This window comes from Haliotis rubra, unplaced genomic scaffold (genome assembly GCF_003918875.1).
Source record: "Haliotis rubra isolate DU_JTF1 unplaced genomic scaffold, ASM391887v1 Scf583, whole genome shotgun sequence".
NCBI lineage: Eukaryota > Metazoa > Mollusca > Gastropoda > Lepetellida > Haliotidae > Haliotis > Haliotis rubra.
The window spans coordinates 106818-131160 of record NW_025767283.1 but is presented as its reverse complement, the minus strand read 5'-3'; the positions used below and the strand labels follow the sequence as shown (position 1 = coordinate 131160).

The 24343-nt window shown below is 41.6% G+C and overlaps 1 protein-coding gene and 1 long non-coding RNA gene across 2 annotated transcripts in view; one reads left to right on the top strand and one right to left on the bottom strand.

Moving 5' to 3' along the window:
• Positions 1 to 24343, bottom strand: part of LOC124254805 — a 210956-nt gene that overhangs the window by 174089 nt on the left and 12524 nt on the right. The window lies entirely within an intron of this gene.
• On the top strand, positions 16393 to 20966 carry LOC124254815. Its single transcript, XR_006892561.1, has 3 exons — positions 16393 to 16469; positions 16810 to 16922; positions 20898 to 20966. It is a non-coding gene; the product is annotated as an uncharacterized LOC124254815 (long non-coding RNA).

Sequence of the window (24343 nt, the reverse complement as noted above, 5' to 3'; positions counted from 1 at the left end):
CCCTTCAATAAAGAACAGACATAAAATCCCTACTCACCACGAGTTATCTGTGTGGCCGTTTTGGCGGGAAAGTGGCGCCACCGTACTCCCATGCTTCACTCTCTCCTTCTTCGCCCTGTGGGCATGTTGATTGGCTTTTATGAATCTGAAAGACTGAATGACAACTGTGAGTGAGTTAAGACATATAGTCACATCGGCAATATTTCAGCCACAAGGTGACTAAAACCAGTCATACTTAAGGAATACAGTTCGGTCTACAACCATGTATAGTGTAGTAAAGCACACTTTCGCCCTGAACTATTATAGTTAAAGCACGAGGACGCTTGCGACGCTCACGATGTCATAAACATAACGTCACAACGTTATCTATAGTTTATGGGTAGTATAGGTATGCACTAATGTTGGTTAAACATTTCTCTTAAGATAGTGTAGTAAGTATCATAATTTTTCCTTATCCTGACTCATGCTTATCTCCTTCTTCTTGCCAACGTTAGTGGAACACTTGTATCTCCTATTGAAGCTCCCTTCAATAAAGAACAGACGTAAAATCCCTACTCACCACGAGTTATCTGTGTGGCCGATTTGGCGGGAAAGCGGCGCCTTCGTACTCCCATGCTTCACTCTCTCCTTCTTCGCCCTGTGGGCAGGTTGCGAGAGCGCCTGTGTCTCCTTTACGGCACTATATCCTTTAATTACTTAGTTATTCTCCTCTATTCTACTTTTATAGAGGTTTAGTTAGTATTCTTCAACAATATGGTTTGATATATAATCATATTTAGCACTGTTTATTCACGGAATTGTCCGTGTTTGTTCAGTTGTTTACATTTCATGAAAACCTATATTCGTTGTAGGTTTAGGTTCGCTGCTGCAAACCCGCATTGACTGTGCCCTAACTGCACAACATGTACTTCCAGCTATAGCTGTAATCTTTATCAGCATTTAATAGAAATTCAATTTAATAAATAATTTTTCTCTGTACTTAGACGTACTACCGACAAATCCAGGTGACTTTCCAAGTCATGGATAAACTGGCTGAGTCCCGCACGAGCTGTCTACTGCTGTTAGACGACTTACTACCATCAAGTGACCTGCCGGAGGTGTCCTCGGAGGATGGGCGTGGGATGTTGTCCGCCATTACTTCGAAGACGTTGGCTTCTACATCGGACAACCCCTCAACGCGTAGAAGAAGCCATCCTCTACGCAGAATGAAGCCTCACAGACATCGTCCCGATGGCAGTGAGATGACTTCATGATGAGCCGCTGCTGATCATCCCAGAGATACAGCACGTCAGAAATTACAACAAAGTTAAGCTTTAATTCTACAATTACGACGCTTTATTGATGTATGCAGTCTACAAGCTGACAACGTGAAGATTTCAGCTGATCATCTGTATAAAGGGCGACGGCATTATCTTCAGGACTGAAGTAACAGTCACAGCAGCCAGGAAAACAGCCTACCCACATCGGTATTACGTGGCGAAATATGTCGCGCCGAAATATTTCGCGCATTTACCATTTCAACCCTCGATACATGTGGTCACTCGTGTAACTTCGGAAGGCTACGGACAAGACCGACAGTTGATCAGATATCAACGGCGGCACTAGATTCTACAAGGACCTTTTTCCTGCTGCACCGGTGACGTCATAGCGCGGCAAGCCAAAGGAATCAAAATGCTTTATTTTGATTGGACCATGAGAGACAACGCCCTGCGCAGAGGTCGGATGTAGGTCACAGGTCAAGAAATGGGTTACAAGTGACAACAACATGTCGGCAAGCGAGGAAGGCCTCAATTACAGTCCTGTTAGACGGGACCTATGTGATTTGGCTGCCTTCACGAGGTTAGAGACCTTCCCTGTCCTCATTGAAGACGATTCTTCAGACGACTTGCAGCAACATACGTTGGCCGGACTTTAGGTGGCGGCAGCCAGACGACTTTATATAGACTTCACAACGATGGCAGTCACAGAGTCGGACATCGCTTGATTTCCCTTACGGCAAGGGTTTCAAGATCGTAGGATATAGACACAAGTCCTTGTATCTCAAGCACTACTCTCTCCGTTATTACTACGAAGTGGCAGAGTCTGTTGGTTCTTCTCACGTCAGCACAAGACATGACACGCAGAGGGAGTCTACAACTACGCCCACTACAGGTCTTCGTGAATGTACAACTGGATGATCCGGACCCCATCGGACTCCCGGACAGATTAAATCCATATCTAACATGGTGGACTCAGAGATAGGAGGGTCGCAGACGCACCTATTTAGCAGAGCCTGAGTACAAGACACATTTCTATGTGGACGCATCTCTCCAAGATTGGGGAGCACACATCGACAACGATGTGTCAGCTGGGATATGGACCATAGCAGAGAAGATCTGCACTTCCACATGCTGGAAATGAAAGCAGTGATAAACGCCCATACTCCACAGGACCAGCATTTTATTGAATGCTCATCTGACGGTACATACAGTCACCTCCACAGTGGCGTTCTACATCCACAGAAGGATCAACAAGGTCGGCGAACCTTCTGGACCTATGCTTTCAACTGGCCAGCATAACAGTCAACCTGAATGTCCACATCAGAGCATACCACATTCCAAGAGCCAAGAATGTGATAGCAGATGCACTGTCCTGTCCAACGCAGCCATTCTCAACAGACTGGATGCTACATCCAGAGATCTTCAAGCAGATCATACAAGAGATGGGAGCACCATTAATAGACCTCTTCGCCACATGGGTCAACTGATAACATTCGTCGCACCAATACCAGATCCACGGGCATGGGCAACGGACACGCTAAGCATCTCCTAGCAAGGACTAAAACGCTTATGGGTTTCCACCACCAGCTCTAATACCGAGGGTGTTGCAGAAAATCAGTCACACGAGAGTCCTACAACTACTTGGGGCTCGCCTTACTGGCCAGTGAGAATATGGTTCCCTATTCTCATACAAGATCTAGGACTGCCTCAACTGCAACTACCAGAGTGGACGAATCTACTAGTACATCCTCACACACAGCAGGCGCACGGCAACCCAGAGGTGTTCCGGCTACACGTGTGAACTGTATCAAGGCATGCTTGAACAAGAGAGGATATTCTGCCAGGGCAGCGAAAGCAGTCACACTAGCTTTACGCAAGTCTACACGCAACTAGTACGATGACAAGTGGCGACGCTTCGAGACATACGTTTCGAAGGCCGGCTTCACAGCCATGAAAGCGACACATCCTCAAGTGGCGGACTACCTTTGTCACCTAGACAAACAAAGCGGTTAAAAGGGTCAACACTCTCCACATACCTGGCGGCACTGAGGTCAGTTATCGCCATGAGGACGAGTGCAACTGACGAAAGTACCAGAGTTACTGGCCTTACTACGCCCTTTTAATTGGAGGACCAACAACAGAGATTTAAAACTCCGGTGTGGGACCTCAACGTAGTTCTAAGACATCTCACTAGTGACATCTACGATCCATTATAGAGAACATCATTCCAGTTCTTGACGCAGAAGACGCTGTTCCTGATAACCTTAGCAACAGCATCAAGGATGTCGGAAATACATGCTCTGGACTTCGTGAGAACACGATTTGATGCAAATCAAAACATTGTGCATATGGGACTGAGATGGGACTTCATAGCAAGAATCAACTGCCAGGTCATCCAGCCAGACAGTTGCACATCCCAACACTATCATCAGTCCTTGGACCACAGGATACGCAGGACCTACCCTTTTTCCCAGTGAGAGCATTGAAAGTCAACCTACAAAGATCCAGGTCCAGGAGACGGAAATTCAAGTGTCTTTTCGTCTCGATATCGACAGTGACACAGACGGAGGCTTTCCGCACTAAGATATCAAGCTGGATCAGAACTGTCATACTACGGGCCTACAAAGCAGCAGGATTTGATCCTCCAAGAGCCTCCAACCCACATGAAGTTAGAGCTCTGGCGTCAACACTCGCTCTACATGGGAATTGCTCTATCAGGACGATAATGGAGGGATGCTTCTGGAAATGGGACATGGTGTTTGCCAACCATTACCTGAGGGACATCGCCACCGAGGACGGCTCTGGCATTCTCCATTTCGGCCCACTTGTTGTAGCACAACAATTGACAGTCCCACAAAGGCGCTGAGACGGAGTCTCGCCCTTTTATCACATGACTTGCAAAAGCCTACACTCAGGAGAGTTCAGCTTTAGAGTCTATTTGCAAGTCTAGGACAGACTAGCATAAGTGATATGACCCAGTACTTGTAAAGACATACTCGTACAGGAAAGGGTCGCTTCTCCACTTGATGCTCGCATCAAGAGATGGAGTTGCAAAATCCACATGAAATGTTAACAGCAGCAAGGACCAAAAGTTAACAATTGTGGTCCCCCCATCAGAGAAAGCTGGAAGTGAAGGGTTACAGCAGCAGCAGAGCCTAGCAGTAACAGAAGTGCTACCAGGAAGTTCCCATAGGGGGGTATGCAAGACGTAAATCACTACATGAAATCCAGAAGTAGCTTGACCCACCACCAACTCTGTCGGATTCTACAAGCAAAAGAGCATGAGTCAGGATAAGGAAAAATATGTAATTTTCTGAATAAAAGTGATATTTTATACTTATCCTGACTCATGAGGTAAGCCCTCCCGACCTCCCCGCTAGACACTTTGGATTTCTCTGCAAATTAAAGTGTCGGGCTCATAATTCGGAGAGAGTGAAGCATGGGAGTACGGTGGCGCCGCTTTCCCGCCAAAACGTCCACACAGATAACTCGTGGTGAGTAGGGATTTTACGTCTGTTCTTTATTGAAGGGAGCTTCAATAGGAGATACAAGTGTTCCACTAACGTTCGCAAGAGGAAGGAGACAAGCAAAAGAGCATGAGTCAGGATAAGTATAAAATATCAATTTTATTCAGTAAATTACATTTTGGTGATTTATGTGTTGTTGCTATTTTGGCTGCAGTATCAGCTATGTCGTTGCCTGTTATGTTGGAATGGCTGGGTGTCCAGGTAATTGTTATGTTTTTGTTTGCTCGTTTAAGTGAGTCTGTTTGTATGGTTATATTGTGTATGAGATCAGGACGAGATTTTGAATGTTAGGAGAGAAAGCGAGTGGAGGACCGGGGCGGCGTAGTCCAATTTAGGCAGTATAAGCGTTTTATATATGTTGATGAGTGTGTGTTTGTCGGCACCCCAGTTTGTGCCGCTGATGGCTCTCATTAAGTTGAGATCTTTTTGACATGAGTTGACCAAGTTATGGATGTGAGGCGTCCATGTCATATGTTGGTCGAAAGTTACTCCTAATTTTGCTTCCTTTTTAATTCAATTTTTTGGTTATTTAAGTGCAGTTTGGGTGTATAATTTTGCATACGTTGGGTTTTGAAGAGAATGCCATTTATGAGGAGTCCCCACTGTCGGGCCCAATTTTGGATATGATTTAGCATTTTTTGACATTTTGTGGTGGCTTGTTTAATAGAGGTAGAAGAAGTCCAGAAGAAAATGTCATCTGCAAATTTAGCTTTGGAAATTTCTGGCCATTTATCTGGGAAAATATCATTGATCATGAAATTAAAAAGTGTTGGCGATAATATGCTGCCCTGGGGGTTCCCATTTTCTAGGGGGGGGGGGTCCAAGAGGGTGTTGTGAGATTTGAGGATTGTGTGTCTATTATTAAGGAAAGAGTGAATGAGATTTAGAATTCTTCCGTGAATGGCATATTTTTGGAGTTTTTGTATGAGGCCGTTGTGCCAAACCATATCAAATGCTTTACTAAAGTCAATGAAAATGGCCATAGTGTATTGTTTTTGTGCATGGGCTACTTTAATATCTTGTTCTAATGTAAAATATGGTCCAAAATTTGCAGGTTTGGAGTAAAGCCACTCTGGTCCTCCTTGATTAGGTTTTTTGAAGAGATAAGGTGTTTGAGCCTGTTAATTATACTTTCTAGAGTTTTACATAAATGAGAGGTGAGTGAGATGGGGGCGATATGAATCAGGCTCATTGCTGGGTTTCCCTGGTTTGAGGATTGGTACCACCTTGGCTGTTTTCCATGTATTTGGTATAGTACCTGTGGTCCAGATATGGTTAAAGAGGGTAAGTGTTAGGTTTTGCATGTTTGGTGTAAGTTTGTTGAGTATAGTGTATGTAATGGTATCTGGACCCGGAGCTGAGGCTGTCTGTTTTTTAATGCAGAATGGAGTTCGTGTATATTTATGATTTTATTTATAGGTGAATCTGTATGGGGTGGTTGTGAGGTGTATGGAGTAGGGCTCTGACGGGTACTCGAGTACCCGGCAACGGGTCGGGTACGGCAGGACTTGAGTCCAAATTCCAGAACTCGAGTACCCGACAAAGGGAGATAACTCTAAACTTAACGTGACCAAACGTGCAGTCATGGATGAGAAAAGGTCGAACGTATGGGCCCATTTTGATCTTGACAGTTCAAAACACAACACCAAGTGTCGCCTTTGCGGCATTATGCTGAGTGATGCAGGGAGCTCAACCAGCTCGATGAGAAAAGATAGTGGACGATTCTTCCCAAACTCCAGTCAAAAGCAAGCCACGCTGACGCAGGGATATTTTGGTGGTTACAATCGAAAAAAGCTTGACTCAAAAACATACGAGACACTCACACGCAAGGCCATGCTGATGTGCGTTAGAGACCTCAGACCTTTGAACCTTGTTAAAGGTAATGGTTTTCGTGATTTTTGTCACTCACTGAATCCCAGTTATATCGTACCATGTCCAAAGACCCTCCATAATTACCTTATGAAAGAATATGCCGACACCAAAACTCAGCTTAAGGATATTCTAAAGCAGTCCCTTATATATCTTTGACAACAGATATGTGGACCAGCTGTGCCACCCACGGTTACATCACCGTCACAGGGCATTACATCACAGACGAGTGGGATCTAAAATCATGCATTCTTGCCACTAGGCGCCAGCGTGGAGGATCGCCATACAGGCAAGAACATCGCTGATGCCTTGGTATCCATCCAAACGGAGTTTGAAATTGAGTATGTTTGTGGTCTGACAACAGACAACGCAAAGCAATATGACTGTGGCGGCTAGGGCAACTGGCTTCCGACATCGCATCGCGATGTTTCGCACATACCCTGCAGTTAGCTGTCCATGATGCACTGAAATTGACTGCCATTGACAACGTGATTATTGACGCACGAAAACTGGTAAGTTATTTTTCTAAATCTGTCCTAGCTACACAGGAGCTTGAAGATGTACAGAAGCGTCTTGGCAAAACGGTGAAGCACGTAGTCACTGATGTTCCAATGAGATGGAATTCTGTATATTTCATGTTTGAGAGGCTAAATGAGTTGCACGCATCAATTGTAGCAGTTCTTCATGATGACAAATTCAAGAAACAAAAGCATCTCAACCTCAAAGACAACCAATGGCTTCTCCTCGAACAGTTAATAGTTGCCCTCAAACCAATTGTTTCTGCAACAGAGGTGTTGTGCAGCGAGGAGTTCCCCACTGCTGCTGGAGCTTATCCACTGGTGTTTGCCTTAGTCACAAAACACCTCATTCCGTCGGATTTGGACACTCGCATTGTGGCTGACATGAAAACAACTTTAGCAGATGGACTTAAATCCCGCCTTCTGACAGCTGACTTCTGGCTATCCCCAGCCATGACGGCCATAGCACTGGATCCGTGTTTATAAAATCTTCGCTTTCTTAATGAAGAACAGCGGAGAGGAACACGAGAACATGTTGTTACACTCTTGAGGGAAACATCTGGAGAAGGTCAAGAACCCCCTCCTTCCACCCCACCAGCTACCGAACAAGTAACTGTCAAGTCGGAACCAGTGTCACCAATGAAAAAAACCAAGTACTGTGAAACAGAAAAGGCTATGAATTTCCTGTTCGGAGACATAATTGAGATTGCCGATGACCAGAACGCTGACTTGTCTTCAAGAAATGTACAACAAGAGTACGAGGATTTCCTTACTTCTGCAGCAAAGGTTTCTAACTTGCAAACAGGCAAATCATTCAGTTTAAGCTGGTTGAAAGAAAACAAACACTGTTTCCCAAGAGTTGCAACCCTTGCACAACGTTTCCTCTCTAGTCCAGGCACTAGTGTACCATCATTCTCTTCCCACAGAGGTTACTCCTATCATATCTTCCTACGTAACTTCTGTTCTAATACGGCCATATTTCCCGGTTCTCATAAAATCCCCTAGTGGCAAAAGATCGCAACACGAATTATCTCCCTTCTTTCTATCCAATCAGAACACGTGTTACATTGACTTAGATTCAACTTGACTAACACAAGCAAATGTGAGGCCACAAATATCCCCCATCTGCCGGGGACTTGTGTTGATGTTACATACAAGACGTTTAATGGCTAGCTTGTCCGTTGTCAACGAGGGCGATGGAGACGCCACTGATCCGCCATAACAAGACTGAGTTCTGTCTAGAAGAAACGTTTGCGCATCGCGCAGGGGAAGAGGTTTAGTTTTCTCGAAGTATACGGAAATTACCGAGGCCTTGCGAATGATCACTTTTGAAACAACGTCGCTGATTGCACAACTAAATCTGATTACCTCCAATCACGAGTCTTGAACGCTCACACCATGAAAGGGCCGTATTAGAACAGAGGTTACGTAGGAAGATATGACAGGAGTAACCTCTGTGGGAAGAGAATGGTGTACCATCAGAGAGGGCATTTTCTGCAGCCGGGCTTACAATCACACAACAGAGAGCTTAACTCCACCCCGACACGTCTGATGCTATTATATTTCTTAACAAAAACATGCATACCTCTTTCACAAAGCCAGAATCCACAGTTGCCACAATGCCGGATTATACAACTTCTGAAACTGAGCGCGCTCCTAACATCACAAGAACATTACAGGACTTTCCCCAAGTGGAATGTGAGTCAGTACAAAAACAACAGAACCCATCTCTTCCAGATCTGCCAGAAGAAATGCTTAACAGTTAAAGATGACACATTTGTGATGCATGGGATTCCCAGCTGTTTTCCAGTTCGTTGTGTTCATGTTATAGATATTAATATTTGTGTACCAATTACCATAGAGAGTTAAATGTACTTAAATTGGGTTCTGATTCAATCATTGTTGAAGCATATTTTAATGTCTAACTTACTCAGTTGTCAAGTATACTGACTTCTTCTCTGGACATAACATACACAGAGTAACAGAGATTGTACTCCTAAATCAAGGTGAACTCAAGAGTTAGTTTTAATCAGTACTTAATTATTTGTTGTTACTTCAGGGATATGTGTTTCCCATTTAAATCGTTTCATTCTTCGACAATTTAACCAAATTGATGTCGATTGTTAAAAGAATTGCATTGTGGCTCTAGTTTGGTTATTTCATGATTGATACAATGTTTTATCTTATAACTATCATCAGTTTATTGAATTTCTAGTTTTCAAGTTCAATGCGTAAATCAACACGTACAACTGTGTTAATGTTGTCAACAGCTGATGTGGAAATTTCATTTTGTTACAATGCTCAATCTTTTCAAAGAAATTCACATTTGATATTGGTTAAACGAAATGTGCTTTAATAAATGTTCTGATTTTGACAATGGCTTGTTTTGTTTTGTTCTCTGCATTGTGGGTTGGACCTCATTGTCTCAAAGCTTTTCAAACTCTCGATTTTGTGTATTAATAACAACGTGTTGCAACATGCGACCCTATGCTTCACATGAACTGGTTTCTGATATGGGCTATTGCTCAGTTGAATAATGTGGCCCTGCATAAACCGATGCTAGTCAAATACGTCAATGATATTAGGTTGTGGTTCGTCAAATTTGATAACCACACGTTTTAAGGAAAGATTTCGTGTAAGTTTTCAATTCAGTACAGACGTTATAACAAGTGCGGCATTCTTGTGTGAAATTCCTTTGAAAGCTACTTAAAACACACGCACACAGCTCTCACTAAAATTGATGCTATAATTTTCGGGTACTCAAGTCTGGTCGGGTTTTATCCCTCGGGTACTCGAGTCCGATTTTTGCTACCCGTCAGAGCTCTAGTATGGAGGATGATTTTTTATCCCCCGCAACGCGTTTTGCGGGGGGTATTAAAATGGACTCCGTCCGTGCGTGCGTGGTGCGTCTGTCCGTGCACATTTGTCTTTTCCGGAGCAGAACTCTAAAACCGTTCACTATTTCTTCACCAAACTTGACACATAGATTGGTCTGGTGGTGTACTGGTGCCTTTTGGTAGTTTTGGAATTCTGAATTAAATATTTTTGGCGTTTCCATGGCAACAAGTTCGACTTAGAATGAAATTAGTGGTAGTGCTCTTTTCTGGAGCAGAACTCTAAAACCGTTCAATGTGTCTTCACCAAACTTGGCACATAGATAGATCTGGTGGTGTACTGGTGCCTTTTGGTAGTTTTGGAATTCTGAATTAAATATTTTTGGCGTTTCCATGGCAACAAGTTCGACTTAGCCTGAAATTGGTAGTAGTGCTCTTTTCTGGAGCTGAACTCTAAAACCGGTCACTATTTCTTCACCAAACTTGGCACATAGATAGATCTGGTGGTGTACTTGTGCCTTTTGGTAGTTTTGGAATTCTGAATAAAATAATATTTGGCATTTCCATGGCAACAAGTTTGACTTAGACTGAAATTGGTGATAGTGCTCCTTTCTGGAGCAGAACTTTTAAACCCTTTCAATACTCTCCTTCCACTTTTCTATGTACACACCTAAATATTTGACATAATCATAACTCGTAGACATAATCACGAAGAGTATTTTGCCATTGCGGGGGATATTGATGACTTTGTCTTCTTGTTATAGTGATTTGGAAGGAGGGTGGGTAGTTGGTGGAGCTACTTACGGCCGAAAGGTGGGCAGCAAATGCATTAGCTCTGTCTTTGTTTGTGGCTAGGCCCGGAAAGTTTGGAGAAATAGTTTTTTGGGAGATGCCCTTAATGGCCTTGAATTTATTCCACATGGTTCTGGAGTTTCGATTTGATAGCCTAAGGGTAGAACAAAATTGTTTCCAGTGGTCACTTTTTGCTGCCTGGATTAATTTCTTGGTTATATTTCTTAGTTGTTTTGCCAAATGTAATTTCGAACGGTCCCTTTTAGATTGATTTAGGGCCCTTTTTCTTGCCTTTCTGGCTTTAATGATTTCAGTGCTCCACCAGGGGACTGTTTTTTGTGCAGGGTTATACCGAAAGGTGGGGATGCATTTTTCTGTAATATCTAGTATGGCGTTAGTGAGGTTGTTGTTGAAGGTGTTAATGTCTGTGTTGAAAATGGTTGTAGTGTCTATTTGTTTACATAGTGTTGTGAATTTGTTCCAGTCTGCTTTTTTAATGTTGTATCTTAGTTCTGTGGGTGGTGGGTGTGGGGTTGTGGTGGGTGTGGTGAGTGTGGGAATATGTGATGTGATTGTAATTATAACCCCGCTACGACGTAACGGGGGTATATAGCATTCAATCTGTCCGTCCCGAAACTTTGTCCGGAGCATAAAAGTTTACATGCTAGGTTCACCAAACTTCACACACATGTTAATCATTACCCATTGATGTGCCTTTTGCTATTTTATTTTTTTTCAGAATTTTGTTTTATTGCTGTTTCCATGGAAACACGACTTAGTGTCAAATGTGTTTGATGGTTTTGTCGGGAGCATATCTCTTAAAGTTTACATGCTAGGTTCACCAAACTTCACACACATGTTAATCATTACCCATTGATGTGCCTGTAACGGGTTGGAGTTTAGGGAACGTGGTAGTCAGGATATATTTTATGTCCCATCCCAACCGTCAGTTTTGAAGATATATGTAAAACGGAACCCCTGGATGCCACAGGGACATATATGTCCTTCCCCTTCAACCCTCAATTTCAAGTCCAATAAAATCAAAATATCCCACGCACACAAAATACACTTCACAGTTTCGAATTCTTCGGGAAATTTCCTGTTTCTTGATACCATCCACTATTATTTTAGACAAAGTTCAAGTGCTGAAAATGACCTTTCAAAATAGGCTTCATCGAAAATGTCGCCATTTTTGACACAGTACGAAATCGCGATTCACAGCGTTATTTGCTGTATGTTTTGAAATGTGAAAACCGGATAATTACTGGGAGTATTGAATTTCAAAAATAACATATTCATGATCACTCATATCAGTTTTACATGAAATCGCTAAGTAAAATTCTGAAACGTTGCCGATGAATCTAGAATCGGTTGGGATGTTTTCGAAAATGCACTTACACGAACGCCGTAGAGCGCTTTCCGCCATATTGGATAGTGTTTACAAAATCACGTTTCGCGAAGGCCGGTATTGAGACGCATATTACATCACGTATATTTCATATTCAGCTTCGAAAAATGCATCAATAAACTCCCCATACATTTTAGACTCAAACTGCAAGTGGTCTTTGTCACCAATGCAAACTGTCTAGATAAAATGAGACGAAACATATTTGGTGTGAAAACGAACGCTGTGCTCGAAAGACTGCGCTGGTTCGAAATGTAAACAAAGACAAAAACCTATTTTACACTGTGTAGCATTTTCTGAAATTTTCCAACATTCATCCGTCTATTCATTGCTTGCAATGGCTCAATACCTTTGGAATATGCATGGAAAGAGTATCGTAGCAAGAAGTAGGAAATTATAAATAGATACAATGCAATGATTTGATAATTCATAAGAAATTGTCAAAGTTTCCGTGCAGCGTGACGCCATGACTGACGGAAAATCACGCAGAACGACAACGGTAATTATCTGGATTTCTGTCTTTTCTCTCTTACTTTTAGTGAAAACGATAAAAACATATAACAATACACAGATAGTCAGAATCATTCTGATTACTTACATCTCATATTTATGGACAAACGATCCCTGAATCAATGGAAGGGTCCTCGCAAAATCCTGTAAAATACCCTTGTCAGCAAAGCCGCCATTTTGTAAGAAATCGGTCAGCGGTAGTGATGTCATACGTCAACATTGTTGTACATATTAGGCAATTTCTTTGAGGTGAAGGTCGGTTGAACAAGAGTAAAACACAATCGCCCAATCCTTCCGATTACACTGTCAGTATTATGGTGTATATTTTGCGTATAGTTCAGATACTTTTTCATGAAACTGACTTCATTATCCACATTTAGCCTTGTTCAATATCATATCATACGTGCGTATAGGGTTTACGGTGTTTTATTCTTTGAAAGTTTTTTGATTGTTTGAATCATATTTACATAGGAAATTGACATATTTAAGTGCAATACACCATATTCTAAACCTTTACACAAGTGTTAGAAGATCAAACGTAGCCATAACTGCAATTGCGTTAGTTCCGATGATGTACAATATTCAATGCATTTGGATTCTAATATTGCAGTTTCACATGAACAGGTTAATGAACGGCGATTTAATTCAACCTTATAAGTAAAACTGATATAATATTAATGAAAATGATTTTTATATATGGTATGAAATGTATATGCACACATATTTAAAGGAATTGTCTTGTTTTTTGCACATTTGTGTGTCGGTTTTATAGAGAAAAAACAATGATGTAAATTGATTGGCCAGGTGCGCGTTTGTCGGAAACGTTTTATGATTCACTATCATTGTTTTCGATAATATAATCAATTCATATTCGATTTAAAATATTGTGATGACAGGATATCAAACTCTAACTATATTTATACGAAAATTGTTTAAAAATATATAAACCATGTCATGTCTTAATTTGGACAAATCTTACATCCATATTCTAATATATAGTACGTACTAATTCCATATATAAAAGCTATCTTTTGCATCTTCCATTGCATACTTATGAAGAGAAATAGCTACATAATCATAAACAAAGAAAATTCTTATCCTAAACAAAATATTCGGGTGTTGTGAAATGTTATTTTTCATTTACGTTAAATTGATGCCAAACAGGTGCGCGTGTTTCTCACAAAAGATACACAGTCAAACTGTCTAATTGTTGATATATTCAGGACACTATTTAAATGGAAAAATCAGTCATTTTATGTTTTGTCTAAAGAGGCTTAAATTCTGACATAGAAGCCGAGACCTTTCACACAATTAAAGGAAATTAGGTGAGATATGTACTAAACAGCATACCAGTGTCGTCTTTTTTTCCGACGTCGCAAAATGCATAAAACAAGCAATGACGTCAACTAAAATGGTGTATTATTTTCAGCAATTTCATTACATTTGAAGATATGGCTAGTACTCTGGTAATAACGATGCAAAATTAGTCAAAATACATCTACACAAACAGGACAATATGGGAATCTAAGAACTAACTTATATATCGGATAGGGCCATCCAAATCACTATTACGTGCTTTCACATGTAATACGTTGTCATTTTTCTTGTAAATTGTGAAACTACCAAACTGCATCCGCTCACATTGGGGAACTTTGAATTGGGATAGTTTGGTTCACCATGAACATAAAATAACGAAAATATAGCGTCCGTATCCACAACAAATTCTCTCCAAGTGATCTGAGTTACATGGACCTAGTGTTACGCATAACGGAGTTATGCCCCCTTATCATTATATGTGTATGACCTCTCTGTCGTCGTTTGACGTCATAGAAGAAAATCCATTTTTGACATTTATTGCGAGTCATTTTTAATGTTGAGCGTATAACGTTATGCACAAGCACATAAACCCAATTCATATACACTTATGTCGTTCAGATATCAAGCTGTATTTTCTTCGCTAACACTTTCCGTAAAGATGCCACATTAAAAAATTCGTAGCACAGTGCTTTTATCGGTGCGCGATAAAAAGCGGATAAAATTACTGTTTTTTAACGCATAAAAAAAATTGGACAACATTTAGCAGTGTCTATTTCTCAAACCGAGGGGTAGTTGCACTTATATTTATACCAACGGATAGGAAATTTAATATTCTACATTTCTGTGTAATTTTATATCCGTACGTAGATCCAGGGACCACGCGAGCGCAATTCTCGCACAACGATCACTTTTCAAACCGTATGAAAATGTGCGCCTGAAAAAAACTCGGCAGCCAGGGGGTTAAAAGAAAATTCTCACAAATAAATATAGTCAGTGAATCTTTACTCACTGTCGTTATTTATGTTACAGATGACAATAGCAATTCAAGGATACGCAACTGCAAGAGTGAATAAAACTTTGCTAGTTTACCGACTTGTCCGTTATGACAGTTCAGAGTACTGTAGATCTATTATTCCTATAACTTCCAAATTTTCAATTTCACAAGAATAACTTCTGTGCGCAAAGGCAGAGCCAAGAATGCAGCACTGTAGTTATTAGTAATTCAAATATAAAACTCTAATAAAGCAAAATTACCTAAAAAATATCTCGGCCCAAAAACACTACAACTTACGTTGAGTCTGTTGTCTCTCTAACTGCTTTAGAACGAGAGTATGCTATATGACGTCATCGTACTTCCGGTAATGCATGTAGCAGAAGACGCTGAACGTTAGAGCGAGAAGAATGCGATCTAACATCCAAATAAGACGTGACATTAAATTAAACGGATATAGTTTACCAGTTACCACCTCCAGGAACACGCCTGCGTAAGTACTTTTTAAATTTCCATTTATATTTAGCAGATTTAATGTATAAACAATCTCTGAATCAACAACACATGTTTTGATGACGTAATCGCCTGGAGATCGCGGGACAATTCGAACATATCTCTCGAGCGAATCATAACCATTAAATCTTACGACAAAATACATTAATATGAACTTGTAACTACAATATACAATGCAGCCATCGCCTCCCAGCCTTTAGCAATGAATTCATCCAGCTGGGGTTTGTTAGTTGGGACAGAGACCATATACCGATATATGGTCTCTGGTTGGGATGTCTTGGCAGGATGGCCACTGCGCCCCAGGCGGAGTAGCAAGGGCCTGTTGCAGGATAGTGTTGCGCTCTCGAAGAGCTGCAATTTCCATCTGCAGATCAGACACAGTTGGCATAGGTGTGGGTTTATCTGATTCAGTTGGTTCTTGATGAACAGCCTGTGGCTCATGAGCAGACAGGGCAGAGCAAGAGGTTGAGGACTTCGCTGCTTTCCCCTTCTTACCCGCCCTCTTGTCCCGGGGTCGCCATGTTTGCCATGATAAAAAGTAGACCCCAGGGTCAACAAAATTCTCGTTTCTTTCCACCTCCAAGGTCACCTCAGCACACAGTTTGTCAACATTGGAAGTGATGACATGGGAATGGGCTACATGATATTTTAGAGCTTTCATTGAGGAACGTGAGCTCTTGCACCTCTTAACAGGGCATGCAAATGTCTTGTGCACCCTTTGGTGCATCTGCGCCCAGTGCTCTTCAAACACACGTCTTGATGGGAACGTTTTTGTAACCAGACAGGCAGGGCAGTCCATGTTCCGAATGAACTTTACGAACTTCATCCCTGGCGCCCCCTCCTTCACCACCCGTTCTTCCTTCACCAAATCCATCACCTCATCTTCTTCCACTCCAAGATCTAAAATGTCAGCCATTGTTGCGACTGCAAAGAAGTAAGCAACACTCACTTTAGAGATATTGCAACTTATAACAGTGCTTATCACCTTTTCTTTATTCTAGATACTCTCATGAATTATGATCCTTCATCAGCCTCCGTAAGAGAGAACAAGAGTAAAATCCACACCTAACAACCATATCTAGTAAATAGATTAGAAAGCTTACAGCAAGCCCAAATTTTAAATCTTCACCATTTAAAAGATAAGTCATTTAACATTCAGTTTCCATGCTAAAACCTTCCTTAGATCTCATTTGGATCTGTTACATCCACAATTTAACTGCAACATTCAACTCTCGCAAAACAAAGCATATAGGGAAATAAGTAATTGTTTTCAGATTCATGGGAAATAACGGTACGCTATCAACATGTGAGAATTATTGAGAAGTCCACCATGTTGGAGGAGCATCTCCCTCATAAGGCAGAAGTCTGTCGGCATGGACAACACGAGGTGAGTTATTTGGACCATCCTGTATCCGGTAAGTCACATCATCAATCTGTTTGATGACAACCCATCCCTTCTTCCAGCAAGGAATGAACTTCCTACTGGATGGGAGATTCTTCCCAGGATTATATAACCACACTGGTTGTCCAACTTTGAGCCCGAAACTCTTTAGTTCCCACATCATACCTTTTCTTCCTTATTTCTGAAGAATGTTTAAGGCAACGACGAGCAGACTCAAAGGCATACAAACCTTTCCCTTAATTCCTCAACATAGTCATCCTGTTTCTGAGCCGTTTCATTAGGATTCCCAGTAATCAGTTGGACTGGTAATCGTACTTCTCTGCCCAGTGTAAGTTCATTTGGCGTAAACCCAGTAGACTCGTGTCTAGAAGATCTGTAAGCTGCCATGACATACAGAAGATGTTTGTCCCATGATTTAGGTTTCCCATCTGCATATATGCAGAGCATGGCACTCAAGGTACTGTTAAAACGCTCAACCTGGCCATTGGCTTGCGGTCGCAGAGCTGTTGTCCTTGTCTTCACAATGCCAAGCAACTTACATAGTTCTTGGAAGAGAGTAGCCTCATACTGTCTGCCCTGGTCACTGTGTATCAGTGCAGGTGTACCAAAGCGACAAACCCACTCTTCCACTATCTTCTTCGCTACTGTTCTCGTCTCAATATTTGGCATGGCATAAGCCTCTGTCCATTTTGTGAATGCATCGGTAACCACCAAGATGTACTTGTTACCAGACTGTGTACGATCGAAGCGGTCCTATAATATCAGTTGTTAGTAGCTCCATAGGTGAGCCAGTTACATACTGCTTCATGGGTGCTCTCTGCTTCGAGGGTCGTTTCCCAGCAGTACACTTGTCACACTTAGTACAGTGTTGTCTAATGTCTCTTTTCATGTCAATCCAATAATACGACTGTTGGATTTTTTGGAGAGTTTTCTCCACCCCTAGGTGGCCTCCTAATGGAGAATCATGATTCTGGGTGAGGATAAGGCGACGTTTACAAGTTGGCATGACAATCTGCCAGTGCCATCGTCTGCCATCTTTGTTCTCCCATCTCCTATGGAGTACCCCTTGTCTAATAACTAATAGACTATCGATCATATTGTCCCCACAGAGCCTTGCAAGCATTTGAAGTTCCAGATACCTCCTTCCACTGCGGCTTGATATTATTAGCTCTAGCTTTGTAGATGAGTGCAATATCATTATCCTCTAACAAAAGATTTTTCAATTCATCGGGCGACAGTTGTTCAAAATGAACAGCTTGGGTGTACCACAAAAGCTTGGAGATGAATCAAGACCAGCGCATTGTTTGCTGCAAGGTCCATTCTCCCGTTTGCATTGAGGACATGGTACACAAGGTCGACGACTTAAGGCATCCGCATTCCAATGAATGCGCCCTGGTCTATGAATCTCCTGTAGGTCATAATTGCTTAGCTCTTGCAACCACCTGGCCATCTGATTTACAGGTTTCTTAATCAGCTTGGCCCAAACCACAGCAGAATTATCAGTTCTAATAATGACAGGCCGTCCAAATACATATGGATGCCAATACCGGCAAGCAGTCACCACCGCAAGAAGTTCACGTCGGGTAACACAGTAGTTCCTCTCAGCTGCAGAGAGAGTCTTACTGAGATATCCCAGAACAACTTCCCCCACCTTCCTGTACTTGTGATAACACTGCGCCGAGTCCTTCACCTGAAGCATCAGTGTCAATAACTTGGCCATCTGGTTGAGGAAAACCAAGAATCGGAGCGGAAGTGAGAGCGACTTTTAAGCTCATAAAAGCTTTGTCTGCTTCTTCACTCCACTGAAACTCAACTAGTTCACTAGTAGTCTGGTTAAGGGTCTTGCAATTTTAGAAAAGTTTTGAACAAACCGCCTGTAGTAGTTTGCCAAACCCAAATCCCTCAAAACATCTTTTCGACATTTTGGTGTAGGCCATTCTTTTACAGCCTCAATTTTTTCAGGTTGTGTGTGGATTCCATCTGCTGAAATCACATGTCCTAAAAAGTTCACTTTGGTCTGAAACAAGTGACATTTCTTTGGCTTAAGCTTTAATCCAGCTGCTGTAAGTCTGTCTAAGACCATTTTGAATCGTTGGAGAGTTTGCTCAAAATTAGTTCCAAAGACAATTATGTCATCAAGGAAACAGAGGCATTCTACCCATTGTAGACCTCTGAGCACTGTTTCCATCAACCGTTCAAACACACTCGGTGCACTGCACAGACCAAATGGCATAACAGTCCACTCATATAGTCCACACAAATGCAGTCTTTTCACGATCTTTAGAGTCCATCTCTACCTGCCAATATCCTGCTTGTAGGTCCATAGTGCAGAACAGTTTCGCACCACCTAGACTATCAATACAGTCTTCTATTCTCGGTAGAGGGTATGAATCTTTTTTAGTTGAAAGATTCAACAACCGGTAGTAACAACAAAATCTGTAACGGCCATCACTACGTTGCACTAAAACAGTTGGTGAAGCCCATGGACTAGTAGAGGGTATAATCACACCTTGCTCCAACATTCGAGCATCTTCTTTTTGCTCTACTTCACGTTTTGCAAGTGCCTGGCGTCTTGGGGCCTGCTTAATTGCTTACGCATCACCTGTATTGATAGTGTGCTTTACCAACCCAGTGCGCCCTAAATTATCATCATTCTTAGCAAAAGTACTCTGATAACTACCCAGGACATTTTTCAATTCCTCCTGTTGAGATTCATCAAGATTAGATTTGCTTCTGTCATACAGATCTTTCAGATAATCAGGAATCACTGCATTTTTTACCTGAAGTTTTGCAATTCTCTTGATGTTTTTGTTTGAGTACAAAGTAACACCTTGACATTGAGCCAAAATTCTACTAGAAGCCAGAGTAATTGGGTTGTCTGTCACATTAATGAGTTTAACATATGCTGTATTTGCCCTTTTCACAACACTGTTACTCGTGAGAAGACCACATTGTGCTAAAATCTCCTTACATGGCTCTACAAGAACATTATTGTTCTGTTGATTATTGGGTAATGACAGTTTAACATAAGACCCTGACTGTGGTGGAAGACAGGTATCTTCAGCTACTACTGCAGCTCTGTCAGCTGCAAAAGTAGGTAACCAAACTCCCAGTAACTTGATCCTGTGATCTGCAAGATCAACTACAGCACCTAGATCAGTGAGTATGTGTAGGATAAAACACGACTCCGAGGTTTTGGTTGAGATTGTAAAACCTCAGGGGAAGGAAATCCTGACACTGAGGTTTTACAATCTCAACCAAAACCGAGGAGGAGTGTTTTATCTAACTTATAAACCGCCTAAGACAACACTTATTGTCAATTTGTGCATGTACTGAGTAGAACAACATTGATGGAACAGCCTGCAAATGTTGGAACAGCCGGTGTCAACTGGGATGCGACTGGCACAATGCTCGTGCTCTGCATGCGCTACCCGTGTCCTGCACGTCGCTGCCCGCAGTACCTGTCGTGTGTGAGAAACACATGGTTCATACTGACAAACAATCTCATTCCTCACAGCGATCCTTCAGAGCGTAGTGGATAAAGCCCAAGCTAGAGAGCGATGGGTTGCGGGTTCGAAACCAGTTATGGCCAAAGAATATTGGAAATTTTCAATAATTAGATATTTTACGATCAGTCATCAGGGTATGAGGTTTTACAACGACCATTGTAAAACTTCGTACCTCGTATGAGGTATTACAACGGTCATTGTAAAACCTCCTGCGAGGTATTACAATGATCATTGTAAAACATCCTGCAATCGTAAAACCTCTACCGAGGTTATTCCATAATGCGAAGCAACTGCAAGAACAATAGACAAAATTGGCCATAGGTTTATAAGTCCATTCCCAAAATACCATCAACTTCGAACGAGTTCTCAATCTCAGCTACAAGAAATTCTTCCTGCGTAGGTTCCATGTCTTCACTTAAAGTCAACAATGCCTTGAATATTCCCTTTACAGGAAATGAGGTTCCATTAACAGCCTCCAAGGACAAAGTAATAGGACTCAGTAAAACAGAACGAGGAAGACACTTGTAAGAACTCAGAGAGATCAAAGACACTTGGCTACCAGTATCCACTAACAAAGTAGCGTAAGCGTTATCCAGTTTGATATTAACTAACTGGCCTTCATCACCTATTTTAAAACAAGGTCTCATCATTGCAATAACTTGCTCAGAATCAGCTGTGAGAGAATTTTGTGGTTGTGCCTCTGCTGCAATCACCTCCTTTTCCAGCTGATCACTTGAGTCTGTTAACTTAGGATTCAATGTAACATTGTCATCCGCCAAATCCCGACCTAAGTCCGAGATGGCGGGTTGGCATTTCCCTGCGCATGCTGCGGAGTTGCTCTACCAGTTGACTGACTCACACACTGTGATGTCCAATGTCCTGGTCTATGACAGATTGAACAAAATGAATTTGCTCTCTTGTCATGCCTAGATGGACTCGGAGAGCTGCGCATGCCCCTATTTAGGGTACGCCCTGGACTGCCATAAGGAGTTTGACTCATTGAACTGTTTTGTCCCTTTAGAACTACCACTTTCTTGCATTTGAGACAATCTGTCAACCATTTTTTTGTAAGTCTGCCAGCTGTTTCGAAAAAACATTAAGTTTATCCTCAGTTCTATCCGGCGACTCAAAATGTACTTTCTTCTCCGACCCGTGGCTTTCACAGACCCGTGAGTGGTTCGACAGTTTGGTCTGCCCAATACAGACACATACCTTTCTGCAACTGCTCAACTGCTCCTTGTAGTGTGCAAACACTCTGGTCAAGGAACTGGAGACGGAGATCTTTGTCAACTGCTCTTTTCAGAGCATCTAGCGTCAATCTCTCCTGGATGCCATCATCCAGATCAGGATAGGCTTCCTAGAAAAGTCGCCAAACATCATCTCTCAAATCTGCTATTGACTCCCCAGGGTTACGATTTCGGTTTAGTAATTCTTCCTGCTTAACCTCAGGAAAACTTCTACCATATCGTCTCCGAAGGGTATCTGCAAGCCATTGGTAGTCATAGCAACTACGCTCAGGTAACCTGGCATAAAACACCTGTGCTGCTCCTTCCAGAGCGCATCCTAGCATATCAGCACACTGCTGGTCAGTCCAATGTGATTGCCTAGCCACATTCCTGAACTGAGCCTCAAAGGCAGCATAATCCCCCTTACCACTGAACTTTGGCAAGTGCAAAGATATCCGCGCCACAGGAGTAGCTCTAGAATCAGTTTGTCTGACATCCATGGCATTAACCCGCTCCGCTAAGCTCATAACTGTGTTTGAGAGCTGTGCCATGATGTTAACCATGTTCATCTCATTGTGACTGGCCATTTGCTGTGAAGGATGGTCATTCCTTCCAAGAGGTCTGTATGACACATTGTCATACAAAGATGGTGAGCAGTACTTTTGCCTGTTCGAGTCAAGCGACTGCGAATCACACTGAAAATGTTGCTGCCTGCCATGACCCTGCAAGTCACCTTCACTGAAGGACCTACTCGGATCAACAGCCCTGGCGCTATCTTCTCTTGTGGCACCATCTTCCAATGGTCTGCGACATTCTCTCGCGACCTGGATACTGTTTTGATTATCCATAATACGTTTGGTATGTAACCTTAAGCTAGTTGCAGGGCCTTCCATTGCATAGAGTTTATCAGAAAAACTATTTTGATAATCATCCATAATTACACTAATAAGCTGAGTAAAATGAGAGAATCCCACTTCTGACACCATTAAACCAACGGCACCATAACCTGGAAAGTACAGAGCAGGAGCAATTCAAGGACTAATGAACTGTGTTTGCAGGACAAGAGTGTTTTTGAAAGATGAAGAACTGTAGTACAGACTGATGATAGACAATATGTTCATGGAACATACTTACCAGTATTGGGTTACCTCATTGTGACATTAAAAATGAGAGGTGATCTATATTTTCTTGGATATATATTCATATTCCCAGGATATGTGTAAGTATATGAAATGTGCATAAGAATTAACACAAGGTAAGGAATTATTAATGTATGTACATAACATGATATTATGTAACATGTATTTATCTGAAATGCATAATTGTATTGTTTGAATTGTATTGTTATGCTCACCTTGTAACTGTAAGGGCAAACTGCAAGAGAGAGGAAAAAATAGGATTATACAGCTGTATTAATGTAAATATGTTAACTCGGGACGATTCTTCTTTAAAAAAACAGGGCTATTGTAATTGTCAGGTCGTAAACGATCGAGGACTTTGTATTTTTTCACGCTTCCGAGATCGTGTTCATGTTTGTTAACCTCTCAAAACATGATTACATCTTATTACATACGTGTATTGTGTGTAAAAACAATGTATATTGTAGTTACAAGTTCATATTAATGTATTTTGTCGTAAGATTTAATGGTTATGATTCGCTCGAGAGATATGCTCGAATTGTCCCGCGATCTCCAGGCGATTACGTCATCAAAACATGTGTTGTTGATTCAGAGATTGTTTATACATTAAATCTGCTAAATATAAATGGATATTTAAAAAGTACTTCGACTTTATTTATTTGTGAGAATTTTCTTTTAATCCGTTTTTACATATATCTTCAAAACTGACGGTTGGGATGGTAAATATATCCTGACTACCACGTTCCCCACCCCCAACCCGTTACAGTGCCTTTTGCTATTTTAAAGTTTTTTTCAGAATTTTGTTTTACTGCTGTTTCCATGGAAACACGACTTAGTGTCAAATGTGTTTGATGGTTTTGTCCGGAGCATATCTCTTAAAGTTTACATGCTAGGTTCACCAAACTTCACACACATGTTAATCATTACCCATTGATGTGCCTTTTGCTATTTTAATTTTTTTTCAGAATTTGTTTTGTTGTTGTTTCCATGGAAACACGACTTGGTGCAAAATGTGTTTGATGGTTACCTGGCCACAGCGGTGACCGGACAAAATCCACCCCAAAATTGCCACCCCGGACAAAATCCACCTCTTCTTAACAAAAAAATGGACAATATCAACCCTTCTCAAATTGCTAAGTTTTAGTGTGTCCTGATCTTTGATCAAGTTGTTTTTCTCAAGTATTGCAAGCATTGTTTTGATAGCATTTACGTTTTCCTAATTGGCTGTTGTTCCTAGATGTTGTTTCAAACATTAAAGGTTTCTCCATTTGTCACATTTTGATCACTACTTTCCTCTTTCATGTATCATTAAGTAGTCTCACACTTTGATCATTACGTAAAAGAAAAAGAACCAGAACAACCACCAAACGTCTCCAAGAACGCCTTGAAGGTCTGTGCAAGACCTACGCAGCGAAGGAAAAGACACCCGAGGACTTTCTCCACGGCGTTGGCCGTGGTTTGCGTTGTTGAAATGTGGCAAGATGTTTAGTCATAGATATGTCTGAATGTGTGAAAATATATGCTGTTGTCAT